Source organism: Labrus mixtus, chromosome 16, assembly GCF_963584025.1.
Source record: "Labrus mixtus chromosome 16, fLabMix1.1, whole genome shotgun sequence".
In the NCBI taxonomy this organism is placed as follows: Eukaryota; Metazoa; Chordata; class Actinopteri; order Labriformes; family Labridae; genus Labrus; species Labrus mixtus.
The window spans coordinates 26063753-26078505 of record NC_083627.1 but is presented as its reverse complement, the minus strand read 5'-3'; the positions used below and the strand labels follow the sequence as shown (position 1 = coordinate 26078505).

At 40.0% G+C, this 14753-nt stretch overlaps 1 protein-coding gene across 5 annotated transcripts in view; it reads left to right on the top strand.

Annotated features, from left to right (window-relative positions):
* The window catches only part of elmo1 (engulfment and cell motility 1 (ced-12 homolog, C. elegans)), a 100179-nt gene that overhangs the window by 18968 nt on the left and 66458 nt on the right, over positions 1 to 14753 (top strand). Inside the window, exon 1 of one of the 5 annotated variants that reach the window (XM_061060318.1) lies at positions 7421 to 7621. The exons of the other annotated variants lie outside the window; for them this stretch is intronic. The gene's annotated coding sequence lies outside the window, so the exon portion shown is untranslated. Of the gene's footprint in view, positions 1 to 7420; positions 7622 to 14753 lie in introns of those variants that run through there. 5 annotated transcript variants of the gene reach the window in all.

The following is a 14753-nucleotide window of genomic DNA, read 5'->3' as shown; positions in this document are numbered from 1 at the left end:
TCACTGCAAGAATACAAACCATAGCTTTCAGACTATTTTCTTCTATTTGTTTCAATTATTGTACTTTGGCAAAAAAGTGCGTCAAACATCAGAAAGTCCTGACTGAGTTTTTTCCACTTTATTAACTGAATCTCTGGAGAAATAAGCTTAACTTACAATAAGCTTTTGTTCTATAGTCTTCATGCTGACTTCTACTTCTCTGCAGTTTAAAGTTTACGACGCATTAAAGACTACTGTCTGTTCCTTAAAGCATCCAGGCTCCTCTTTTCAGCTGCCTTCTAATGGCCCAGCTATCTAAGTTGATTAAGCCAAAGACCCCTTGGGCCTGCAGCCAGACCAGCCTCTGTGGAGTCTTCTGGGTCAACATGGCATAGCTGACATTTTTTATCTCCCTCACTCACATCTCTGAGATAATTAGGGTTTAAAAACCGCTTTTATCTGCCTGCAGGAAGGATTCAATCTGAGGTTTTTAAAAGCCTTTTGGTGAAGCTCCGAATGGATGAGTGGTTGAGTGCTGTGTCTTTCATGATGACTCTATTATAGCAGATCCTTGTTCCTGAAGATCTGAGCTCGTTTACCACTTAAATGGAGGCAAATGTCAATTTGTTGATTGCGCAAGTCAGCATGTGCACAATGTGGTACTAAAGCTGCTGTAAACGCAGCTAGAATCCAACAATTCCTGATTTAAACAGTTGCTGTTTCTGCAGGAACTATAGAATGGGAGTCTACTTGTCAAAGACTTAATTGAATGCAGCAGTGTGTAACTCTGTCCTCCTGTGTCCTGTGTCCTGTGTCCTGTGTCCTGTGTCCTGTGCCCTGTCTCCTGTGCCCTGTGTCCTGTGTCCTATGTCCGTCAGAAATACACTGTGGAGAGTGGGTGTATGACCTGCTTCGACTTCTTCCAATGGGGCAGAAGAGCCTGAGAGCAGAAGGTCACACCGTCAGTGACTCAGTACGCCTGTGGGCTCTCTTACAGTCTTACGCACACATATCCACACACACACACACACACACACACACACACACACACACACACACTGTCTATTTTTCTAACTGGCAGTGAAAAGGCTTCCAGGGTAAACACCTAATTGTGCTCCTCTTTTCTGTTTTTAAGCCCTCACAGCCGACCTTGATGCTGACTGATATTGAGTTATGCAACGGGGGAGGTTGGCATGTTATTTTTAAATCTAAAGCGGAAAGAAATTGTGTTTGAACAGAGCACATAGCCTATTGTGTTTCAGTTAGCCAGGCAATGGAGGCAAAAACAACATGTGTAATAGTCACCTTACATAACACTCTTGATGCATTTTGAGTACAGAGGACTAAAATATACACTCTGACTATTAAACAGTACAGGAAATGTTTCATAAGCACTTAAACATCCAAAAATATCATAGGTTTGATTGATCAGGTAACCATGACGAACCCCCCCCCAAAAAAATAAAAAATATATGAAGCTGTAGCCAGCAAATGCTTACTTTGGCTTAAACACAGGGAAACAGGGAAACAGCTTGGCTGGGTAGGTGTAGAAGAAAACAAATTGACAATTAATCAGTTTAATATGCAACTTGTTTTTTCAAATCCATACAAAACTGAGGTGTAAAAATGTCAGGTTGCAAAGACTATTATCCTTAAACATGCAGGGTTTCTAGTCTTTATGCTAGCTATTGCATAGCTAACTCGCTAGCCTTAGCTATACATACATGAGAGTGGTATTCATCTTCTCATCTTACTCTCAAAAGACTGAATGTAAAAGTTCCATAATATCAATTCAATTCCTGAGTTTCTAAAGAAGTAAACATAAAAAGCATCTAGTTTAACTTTCATGAATTAGCATGTAAGCAGCATCAATGTAGCTAAATGTTGCACTTCATGAAGAATGTATGAATATGATAAGAATGACGTCAAACTTTTTGGGGTTTCAGCTGATGCGATCATCCAGAGCCATTTAGAGATGAGCTCTGGATGCTGTGAAGCTCTGATTTTTGAATCAACAGCATAAAAAACAACATGTAGTAATGTAAAACAGGGTCAGAGCCTCCTCTGGCTAATTATAGTCAAATAAACAAGTAATACATTTGTGTGGCTCAATATGATTCTGTTTTGTGCCGTTTGTCATGTCTGCTTGATTATGTAAGACTTTTTTTTCAGCCTTTCTTGGTGTTTTACAGACAGAGGAAACAAAGAATAGTTTTCCACACTTGATTGTTTTATGCAATGCTTGTGCTTTGCCGACTTTAGCACAGATGGCGTGAGGAAAAAACAAACAAATCAAGTCTATCAAAAGAAAGGGTTATATAAAACTTAGTGTACTGCACTATACTGAACCTTATTACACAATCATCATAGTCACGGCACAACCCAGAGGATAGACTGTTGTATACTCCTGCAGGTTTACCTAATTTCTGAACGTTTGCGGTGTAAAACTACTGCGAGGAAAAAGAGGAGTCAGCAGCACATTAGCCTGTGTCACCATGCTATTATTATTATTTTAAACTAATAAGAGAATAGTCGCACCAGCCGTGGGCATGTGGGACCCAACTAACAGTGTAACTACACTTGACATTTCCTGTGGGAAGATAGACCCGGGAGTGTTTGGACCAATTAAGTAGCTGCTGTAGCTTGCAGGTTGTGTACCTATTAACTTTGCCTCTGTGGTTTTTTCCACTGCAGACAGTTAACTATAAAAAAAAACATAATTTTCCTGTTCTTAACTTCTTTGTTTTGTGCAGAAAAATAAAGGAGGGAAGTAAAGCCATACAGTGTATAAAGCCAATGCTCTCATGAAAGTGTTTAGGATGGACTTCTCTTTAATGTAATCACACATTACAGAATATGTACTAATGCTGTAGATCTGGTTTTAGCTGTTATCACATCTGACCCATGATAATTACATCACAGGTCATCCCTCGGTAAAACTAATGCAGTTCAGACTTCCTCTTTGGTCTCCCCCAGCAGGAAGTCTGCCTCCTTTCAGTTTTCTACTCATTGCGGAAATGCCGGGTCTCTGTTTCCGCAGGCTAATAGCTTGTGTTTGTTCATTTGTCTAAAGATATCTAGCATATGTTAACTTAGCAGCCAGCCACAGGCAGCGGTGATCACAGCCAAAGGAGATGTTCTGTTTTGAGAGCTTGTGTTCTTCGTGGAAGCAGGATATTGTGTGATCGTACAGCTTCTTGTGTGTGAGGTGTTGTTTGTAAGGCAATGTGCTGTTTGGAGACCAAAAAACATGGCCCAGCCTTTCTCGTTGTTTACAACCACCACATGCTATTTCAAATTCTGGATCATAACTACTGGAGTTTGATGATTACAAGTAAAGCTTGTTACCCCTCTTCAAGTGGAATGAATTTGGATGTGGTTTTGAATAATAGATGATCCCCTGCGGTGTGGTGGAATTATCTTTGCCTTACAACCTCCTCTTCAAGTGAACTGTGGAAATGTGAAGATTCATTTTTTTGTGTGGAAAAGTGGAAAAGAAAATCTGTGAATAAAAAAAAAAAAAGAAGGAGTTATGAAACACCCATCCACTGAATGACGTCAACACCTGTCTGATATTATTATTCATCATCTGCATTGACATTTTACTTTTTGGGGTTTCAGCTGATGCTCTCATCCAGAGCCATTTAGAGATGAGCGTAACCATAAGCTCTGATTTTAAATGACTGATAAAAAACAACATGTATTAATGTAAAAAAAGGGTCAGAGCCCGCGCTAGCTAATCATAGTCAAATAAATAAATAACACATTTTAGAACAAGGAGGCCTATTGTTTCCGCTGATATGCTGGTTTGTAAACGAGACAAGAAATAGGATTTTATCATTTATTTATGTTATTTTTATCAACATTAATTCCTTTATTACATAAAATGATAGGTGGTGTAACAGTATTTGTATTTGCCTCTGTACCATCATGGTTCGGTGCCTGTAGTCATCTGATGAATAGCCTCTGATTGGAGAAAAAAAGGCAATCACACATGGCAGTATCCACCCTCCAATCCAGGTGGGAAGTGCTTGTAACTGCTGCTATTAAACATACAAAGAAGAAGAAGCAGACACAAAAAACACACATGAAGAAGAATATATGGTAGCAAGATGGAACAGCAGAGCTATAAGACCTGCCTGCCTCTTAAAATCCTCTGTGTGGGGAAACGTCAGGTACACAGTGCTGTATGTCACTGGAAACACATTGAACATGCTAATCAATATTAGATGGCATCATCCAGATGTGCTAATCCCAGAAGCTAGGAAAAAGGAAAACTGGAGTCCCAACAACTAACCCTGCTGTTTTGAAAAGGCATCTGGATGTGACAGCAGAGAGGGCCAAATACATTTCTGTAGCTCCTACATTTTTAATGCTATGTGCGCATATGCAGTAGTAGAGGACTTCAGCTCAGTCAGCTAAGTGTGTATTAAAAGCATTCAAGCATTGTTACCATGTCCCGTCCCGTGTTAAAATAAGCCAGGCTGTAATGTCATTAATTTCTCTATTTCTTTTTTTATTTAGCATCGTTTTGTTTTGTTTTCCTCATCATGTTTAATACAGGCTTCACCAACTATCACAGGTAGTTCTAAAGAGCAATAGATGGAAAAAACTCTAACTTGCACTACCTAGAATAATGCATCTGAGAGGTTGAACCAAACGTGCATCAAACTGTGACCCCAAACCTCAGATATATACCAAACCGCGACCTCTGTCAATCGTTACACCCCTAAAATACGGCTAAAATATTGGTTTGTACAAGCTAAGTAAATCTTCAGGATACAAGTAACATGTCAAGCTAAACAATCTCTTTCAAATCACTTCTTTTGACTACCAAAGTTAAAGCTTTTGTGTTTATAGAAGCAAAGACTGTAAATTATAATGGACGAAGCCTGTGTGACGTCACCCTTTGGTTTCTGAAGGGCCGTTTTGGAAGCCTATCTGTGGCGGTTTCCATGATGAAAATACTGACTGTATCAAACTTTTGGACAACCTAATGACGAACAAAGAGTAGGAGCTGAGACGGGTCTTAAGCTTCCTGACAAAACGCTACACCGTAGTTGCTTGCGGTCAGATCCGTCACGCCTCTAATTAAGTATAACCTGTATACTAAAATCAAAACGGGTGAAATCATTTCACCCCCTGTACAGTGTGTGCTCATAAAGACATTAACTAATAAGACCAAAATTATTTTTGTACCAGGCTCTAAATGTGTTCTGTTCAGCTGCCAAATTGGACATTTTAATCTGGGGTGTGTATGAGACTTCCAGGTCTTTTGGAGCCAGCATCAAGCGGATATGTTTTGCTTCTTTTTTTTTGCCAGCAAACACCTTTCAACACAATCAGCCTGGCATACTAAGGCTAAATACCTCTACCAACCCAGCCAGACACTCTAAGTCTGTTTAAGGTTACACGTTAACAGCACCAGGTCATAATTACAAACCACTTTTTAGTAGCTCTAAAAAGGACTATGTATTCAACAACAAAAATTTAAATGTCAACAGCTTAACACTTGTGGGACTAAAAGGTGGCTGTTAGCCCTTGGCTGTTTGATCCTTGATCATGAAGAAGAACAGCTGTGTTGAACTGGAATTAAATTTTCTCACATGTAGATGCCAATGGTTTCCTGCAAAACATCTTGAAACCTCTCAAAACACAGATAACAGTATGGTGCCACTTTTGCACTGTGATTTGTTATTAAAACATTTATATTTTAATAAATGAAGCTTGTATCTGCTGTATCTAAGTGGAGTACACACAACAAGATAATCGGCCCGATTTTGGGCCCGATTCCCCTCTACGACCAAAGTCAGCAAAGGCCCGACTATCTGATGGATCCAAAGATTATCTTGCCAGATTCTCCCGTGGTGTGAGTTGTGTTAAGAGGGTTTTTTACCCTCCCCGATCTGCTCGTAAGACGATCAGGGCCTCCCCGATTTGAAATCGTAAATATTAAACGTGTTCAATATTTACACACATATTTAGTGTGTGGTGTGCTGAGATGGTCGTCTCGTTGCACACCACACACTATAAGAACTGAACTGTCAATCTATCTTGATTTGTCGTCATGTGTGGGGTCTCTCACATTTTCAAAATGGTTTAAGATTTAAAAAATCTTTTAGTGTGTTCCAGGCCTGAGGGATTTGAAAGGTGCGGCTGTATACAGCACCCTTAATGGCTTAGTCTTGCTGAGAGGAAGCACAATTAGGCAGGCTGTTTATAAGGGAGCTGAGATGGTTTGGAGAGATCATTAAAGCTTTGACATGGCAGAGTCCTGAGTGAGCAATCTGACTCAGCAGACTCTACTTCCCCGACAGACACTTGGGTTTTAAATCATAAGAGGTATTCTTAGCTGCCTTGCAAGAAAGAATTAGCGACAAAGGTCCTCTTAAGTGTTTTCACTTCCTCAGGTCTCATGGCACAAAAAAAGCACCCCCACATAACTCGTCTTTGTCTAATTTACTCAGCGAATCTTATGACAAAAACTCTCTTTACAAGGTTTTTAGATTTTACTGGTTGCTTAAATAAAATGTTTTCCTACTTAAGTGCTCTAATGGATGTCAAATCAGAACTCTAGGTCCCCAAAGTCTGCATTTACAAGGATCCTGCGAACCAAAGTTGACCTCAGCCTGGGTGGAGTAAACATCTGTTTTTTTGTGTCCCAGTTCCACAGACGGCTTGTTGAGCTCTCAGTTTGAAATGAAGATGTCATCGCTCTGCTTGGACAGTTAAATGTTTCATTTTTAGGCACTTAGCCTCTCAGCTCTTGAGTCTTTTGTGGCAGTGTAAACCATGTGACTCACTATTGGCACTGGTTATGGACCACTCTGCCTCTGTTGCATCAGTGGGAGAAGTGAAAGCGTGTGCTATGTTTGTCTACATTCTGGCTGTCAGTGGACAGCGCTGTTGAATGCCAGATAGAATCAAAATTGGCTGTAGCAGGACTGACACTTGAATTTGTGTCTATTTGAAGAAATTGAGAAGTTTATCATTTAGTTCAACATTCTGTAAAAAAAATACATTTAAATGTATCTTCTTGCAGAGAATAAGATGAGATAGACACCACTTTCATATTAGTCCAGGTATTTAAGGTATAAGTCATCAGCTGGTTAGCTTAGCTTAGAAAGACTGAAGTAGGGGGAAATAGTCTGGTCCTGTACAAAAGGTAACAAATCCACCTGCATCAACACATTTTTTTCTTCTTTTTACAAAAAAAAAATGTAGTGCAAAAACATGTTACAGGTATAATAAGCATGGGGGATTAGGGAGCATTATTTTCTTCATTTACCTGTGATCTCAACTCAATACTATAGTTCTCAGCTTCGGCTCGCTGTCGTCCTATCTTTGAATTTTACCGCTTTTTTCTGTGATAGACCTGTTTCCTCTTTTCTCGACAAACGCCTACTTCCCCCTTCTGTGCGTCTCTCTCAGCACTCTCTTGGTCGTTTCAGTTTTTGCCCAAGGCGCAGCACTGCATAAACTGTTGTGAAGTCTTTGTCTATGGATTATGATGCTGAAGGCTGTTTGCCTGTAGACAGATACTCAGACTAGCGTTGTTGGAAAAGAGCTTCCTTTTTCGTTCTAATTTAAGCTGGTTGACTCAGAGAAGAAGAAACTACAGGGCCTGTTGGTTCTTTTCTGGGTGAGTCCTCTCATCTTAACACTGTTTTTTCCTCTACACGCGACACAGGATGCAAAAGGCCTCAGGGTGCGGCTCTTGTGCGCCCTCCTGCCTCCCCTCCAGTGTGTCACCAGTGGGTAAAACATTGTGGTTAGATGTTAGCAGTCTGGAGCAGTGAGTGTCTGGGTACATGCTTGTAGGCTGATTCAAGATGGGACTGTTTTTTTCCCCACATCTTAACCAGTGAAGAATGGAAATGTCAAAGGACGGATGCGTTTGAGGACAATTGTGGCCTCATGGTTTGGGGGTGAGATGGAATTGTGGTGCCGGTATTATTATTTATTTATATACTGTAGAAAGAGCATTATTATACAGCTGTAATCTGCTGCATCCAAAATTCATTTCTTGGGGATATTACTTAATTCCTTCACAATATGGATTAGTTATGTGCCTGCATTTTGGTCTTATTGTTTTTTTCTAACCCTCTAAAAAGTGTCTTATTTTTTGTGTCCTTAAATGTTCCCATGTTTTGAATATCTGGGCTTGCAAACTGCCATCCAAGCACCACTAATTGTTTCTGACTCACTTGTTTATATCAAATTGCAAGCTTGCTCTGCTCGCAAAATGCTATTTATGCTAGGCTTGTACCTTGTTCAGCATTACTCTGTAGCTCCATGCTTCACTCATTCTCCATGTGAACAGTTTTTGGATCTAGACTAGATTACAGTCGATTCAGCTGTATACTGAATTTGTGAGGCAGAGGAATTGACTTGTTGTCCTTTAAACAGTGTAGGAGGGGGGGTTGCTAAGCCTGACAGTTGTTACGAGCTGCAGGTACCAACGTTTGACAGGATATCCTGGTTGCAGCAGTTCAGTGACAACCAGAGAAACACAGTCTCTGCAATTGTCACACAGAGAGACGCCAGCAAGCAAAGTGAATTAAAAATGTTTCATTCACCTAAAAACTATGTTCGAATTAAGTCCTTCGCTCTTTGTGGGGAACATTTCTCGTCTGAGAGTTTTCTTGGTTTTAATGCATGTCAAGTCTTAAAGAGCAGACGACACTTCCTCCTTTGGTTGAGTCATGAAGTCATATTTCAAAACCCTGACCCCAGCCTTCCCCCGTTTCCTTTTGTCCTTCTCCTTTATTTGTAGCTGATCTGTCAGCCCTTTGTCTTAGAGCCAGCAGTGTTTCCTGTGGGCTGGGTGTTGTGTATGTCTTTGTGTATATGTCTGCTAAGGATTGGGCATACCATAGTTGCATTTTTAAGATTCTTAGTGTGGTGTGGTGTTGTGCTCTTGGGACGATGGTGTGTTCCTGTTTTAATTTCCCCCCAACCAAAGGAATCTATTCCAAAGGTTACTTCTACAGTTTCCAGTGAGGAAGTGGAAATATTGTTGAGTAGATTTAAGAATTTATCCAAACTAAACTTCCAGCACAATAAGTCAACTTTGTCACCTCAACCTTGTTGGAATGGAAAGTCCTGCAACATAGATAATAGTCATTATATTATATAGACATTATAGATAATGGAGCTAATATATGGTTGGAATAAAGAAATGGATAAAGAGTTTAAGCTTTCATCTTTTTGCCAGTGCAAGATGTTTCACTCCTAAACCGCCAACTAAGAATGATAGGTATGTGTCCCAAATCTTCAATATATGACACAGTGGCGGTTCTAGACCACTTTTACTGAGGGGGCCAAACTGGGGCCAGTTGTTTTGTCAGAGGGGAACATTAAACCCAAGTGAAAAAAGATAAAGATGATCGCTTAAAAATATGGATATATATTATGGCAAATAATAGCACACATCATTAAATACCATGATTTATATTTGTTTCAGTAACAGCATTCAATACTAGATTGTGAGTCCGGTTGTTGAGTCAAATTCCAGTGTGTTATTAGGGGGGCTCTTACTTTTGGAGGGGTGGCCACAGGGGGGACCAAGATCAGTGTTACAGGGGCACTGGCCCCTGTTGGCCCCTGCCTAGAACCGCCCATGGACACTTAAGTTACCCGGTAGCATCCATTAGTCACATGCAGGGCTCCAAGCTCCAAGGAGCAATAAGGAATATGCTGTTTGTTCAAAACATTCTAATTAAAGCACTAGTGTTGGTGAGAATGAATTAGAAGGTCAGATTATTTGAAAAAAAAAAAAAAATTGCTGAGAAAATGTAGAATTGTATGACTTTTGTAAACTCAAACACAATCATAACTTGCTTAATGTTGCAGTTTGGTTTTGTTGAAAGTTTTCTTTAGATCGAGGAATGGGATCCTTGTTTCAGTTTAAATGAGGCTTGAACTGAACACACAAACCTGTGTCCATGTTGTGTCAGGGCTCCATGACATCACTGCTGGGTGTGGCCAGAGTTCAAACGAGCTTGAAACTTTGAACCAAAGAGGGCAATAAATTACTTGTGTGTGTTTGTCTCGGTTTGTATTTTTGAAATGCACACACCTTTCCTTAAGGGGTGTAACATGACCATCCTGTGGCCAGTGTGTGTGTGTGTGTGTGTGTGTGACTTGTCGGTGTGAGAAGGCTCGAAGCAACAATAACTCAGTCCTTCTCTCACATCTTCCTCTGTGTCGTTGGCTTTTGTCTGAGCTCTCAGATAAAGGATGGTGCTCTTTTTGTAGTCTCTAAAAAACAACCCCACACACACACACACACACACACACACACACACACACACACACACACACACACACACACAGGCAGAGGCCCCTGTGGCTAGGCGTGCTCTTTGTAGAGTCATCAGATGAAGAGCTAGAAGGGGTCCTTTTGAAATCCATCCAGCGCATAGGTTAACACAAATGCACACACACACACACACACACACACACACACACACACACACACACACACACACACAGATGTCTGCATATACGGTAGTTGAGTCATAACTTTACACTCTGTAGTCAGTATGCACGTCATACTGTTAACTTGATGTCACACACTCACTCTAAGCACATGAGAGCTTTAGCTGCTGGATGTGGAAGTTTAAGAGGATTCATTTTTAGTCCAAGAGAAGTGTTATGATTGACAGGCTGGCCTTGTGCTTCTGCATGCGTCTTGGCATGTGCGTAAAAGAAGCTAAGAAGGTTTTTTCTTTGTTATTGTTAGCATGCTTTTTTCCCCAAATTGGATTATTTGCTGATGCTTATTATGACAATAATAGATTGAAATGTTCTCAAACCCTTACAATTTCAGTCTGACTACCCTAAAACACATTTATTCCCATTTTCAGAGTGAGTCAGGGTTTCTTGAGTAGCTGCTGGACTATTTCGTGTGTGAAACAAGCACGGAGATCAAGATAGCTGCAGGTTGAGGTTTCCATTCATTTCATGCTTGTTGGTTTTTTAAACTGTGTTCTCAAAAAATAGAAGCTTGTCAGCAGCTGAGATACGTGACGTTGAATCAGTAGCTTCGTGAAGAAGAAGTTGGAGCTGGAAGATTACAGTGATCAGAGTTGAAAACAAAATGGAATAAAAAAATGCATGTTAGACTTTACACTTTCTGTATGTGTTGCCTTTTCAAAGGTTGACTTTAAGTTGAGGGGATGATAATAAGGGACAGGGCTGTTAGAAAAGATGCTTCCTTTGCAGTGATTTTAGGATGGTAGAACATTACACCGAGTGTTTTCTTGATTGAAAGCCAAATATGTTTTCTGACCGGAGCAGCTGCAAAACATTTTTTAGCTGAAAACCAAGAACTGAACTAGCTACCAAAGACAACACAAAATTGACAAGGGAACATACATTTCTAACATGTGTTTGACATTATGTGCACAAACACTTAAGAGCAAAACAAGAAGCGCCTTCCCTAACTGAGGACACATGATGATATCGGTTTTGACATGGGCTTTTCAAAAGTGCAGTATTGTAGTATAGCGGATATCACAATAGCAATATGTTTTTTAAGTCACTACCAAATAATCAGTAGTGGTTGAAGAATGAAGTTTATGAAATCCAGCTGTTTAGTGGAAAACTGATGATACAGGAGGAGAGAGGCTTTGGTAGAATTACTTTGTTGTTTGTCATATATGTGTGTGTGTCAGGTGTCAAAATGACTTGGGGAGATGCCACAGGTGGTCTGAAGTGTGCTGTTGAGTTTGCGTCAGGCCTGTAGTGACTGCTCCAAATTAAGTGTCAAAAGCCTATCACAATAATAACCACATTTTTAAATCTGGACTTAGTGAGGATAGAGTGTTTCTTGTCTTTTCTGTATTTCAAAGTCAGAGGTGCGTGATGGTTGAGTGCTGGTTGACCACACATTGTCTGTCAAAGCTGCTGCCTCATGTCCGCTCACACCATCAGGCTTCTTATAAAGTTCCAGGAGGGATCTGCAGGAAAGTATTTGTTTTACTGGGATCATAGTTCCCTTCTTATTCAAGCCTCCAAGCCTCAATCTGTTTGTCTCCTCTCTCTTTCTCTCTCTCTGTCTTCACCAATGAGTCCTGAAAAAGTTTGAATTAAAACTTACTTCAAAGTGTAAAAAACAATCTCTTTAATACAGCAAACAAGCTCATTTTTTCACCACATTATGCGGGGATGTTTTAATGAAACTTTTTGACAGCAATTGAGTGACGTGCAATTAAGTTGTTGAATGATTTTTTTTTTTTAGCAGAGTTTGTGGGAGAAAAAAAGCTAAATGCCATGAATTGCATAATAAAACTTGTGAGCGAAGTTGTTTATGTAACTTTGGTTTAACACTGAATAATGTGCTTCACAGCTTTCTGTGGCTAATTCTCAGACAAGTTGTTCTTAGTTTCTCTTCCAGTTTTTAGGAGGGATAGGAATCTGGAATCTAGTACCAGTTTCTCATTGCCCGGTCCATTGGTATTGTATGCCTCTGAGCTTTTTTATTAAATTTATAAAGTGCAAGTATTTCTGACAGTTGCACATTGCGAAACAACAATGTCAAAGTAGTGCATCTACGCTGCTTGAATTTTGCAATAAGGAGTCTGTATGGAGAGGAAAAAGGAGTTTGTGGTGTCACTTCACTAAGAAAGCTTATAACTGTTTTGTCTCTAAACTGATTATACATCACTATATATCAGTAAATTTATATTTTGTCAAACCTCTTGTTATGTTTACATAAATGCCATGGAGGCAGGCTAAACGGATCTGACTAAGAAAATCTAAATGTTACCAACTGCTGTACAAATCTTTATCAAAACAGTTGTTGACTGTAACATTTGTTGGCCTTTCTTGAGGGAATCGATAAAGGAAAATGCAGCAAGGGTATTGAAAAATGAAAAACCGTAAAAGATAGAAGTGCTGGTATCATTGAAATCTCATTGGGTTTTTTTCATGGTACGGTAAAGTTTGACTCTGACACTTCTTGATACACTGCTGTATGTCTTTTGATTTCTGTAACCCTCTTTCTATCTTACTTTTCCATCCTCTGTTTCATTGACCTTCAACTCAAGACTGCATTCCCTTCATCTTCATATGATCAACTTTTAACATCATTAGTCCATGTGAACTGTCTGTGTCTGTCTTAATTACCTCCTTTTCTGTCTCCTCATGTTCACTTGCATTTCTCACCTTCCTCTCTCCTCTCTTTTTTCTCCCTCCTTCCTCCCTCTGCAGACTGTGAGACCCTCACATTACACATCATGAATTATTGAGGTGAAACCTGGCACTCCTCTGCTGCCCAAACAAATCACAGGCCTCCTCTCTTCCTCTGTTTTTCCTCCTCTTACCCTCTCTCTCATCTATTTATTGATGGTTTTGTTCTTTAAGTTTCAACTGCTGGCTGCAGATCAGATCACACGTTCCTGTGGGTAACATGAGATTTAAAAAAAATAAAATAAAATGTCTTCACTCTTTTGGAGCTAATCCTGAGGAATTCTGGCCACTGTGAACCCAGCGGCACATGCCTCTCTGGTTACAGCAGGTGGGCGAGCACTTGAAGACAGATTAACTGAGCACATACACACACACAGATTACAATACCTTGATGGAATAGAGCCCAGTTAACCTATAGAGGTTTGATGGTCTTCACGGTATACAAAAAATAAGTGCAAATAAACTAATGGAAAACTAATGGATGATGTGCTTTAAATGAGATAAAGAACACAGTACTGTACATCAACAAGTAATATGTTCTGAGTGAAAAAGGACATGGAAGGAAAAGTAGAAGAGAGTCATAAAAGCATGAACATGTCAGATGTGGTGGAGAAAAAAAATGAACAGATGAATGAAGGAAGCTGGGATAGACTCTGAAAAACTGAAAAGAAATGAGTGATTGCTAAGTTCTGTTAGCTTGTTGAACCCTCTAGCAGAGACAGAAATAACTACTCATTCACTCACAATCCACTAAACCAGGTTTGTAGCAAATCACCTGTTCTGACAAGATGACCTTTGACAGCAGATTTGGATTTGATACACACGCTTTGGTGCGCTTTGTCGGGTACTTTGTGTGGTTTGGGGTGGTGTTAATACTCAAAAAAACTCTGGTGCCGACCAAAGAACCCAACTCTGGTCGGCTTAAAAACTTGGGTCTGGATTGTGGGTTGAATTTGGCCATTGTTAAACAATGTAAAATAGGTTTGCAGAGTATGGCTAATGTTAGCATTGCTAACAACTACAGCCTTCAGTCCTTCTTGCAGGTGAGCGTCCACATGCCTGAGCCTTATTTGTTTACTCATTACTCCGGTCGATATGCTAATTTAACCTGACACAGCTGACATATAACTTATCTCCATCTCATAGATCAAAATACTACACCACACTATGTGATGCCATTCTTCCACTGTCCAGTTGTTTACTTTCTGGTCATAGTGCAGCATTAGGTTGGATTGCAGTAGCCACTGACTGGAGTTACAGTCCTAACTAGTGGCGGGTGGCTACAGTACACATCATTTGACACACTCTGGTGCGCTTGACAAAGTGCAGTGTGAAAGCAAACCGAACCAAATCAAAAATGCTTCAATGTTGCAACTTCACCCCTGAATCCACTGAACTTTATATGAAAGTGACCTTATAGTTTAAGATACACGAGCAGTAAGAAGGTCAGAAAAGCTGTAATCAAACATGAGTTTGATCTTTAAGGTTTGTTCTTTTTAAGAGTTGAAATGAGATCTATTGAACCAACAACCATATCATGCTGTCTGTAGGAAGCATTTTGCATTTAGCTACAAACC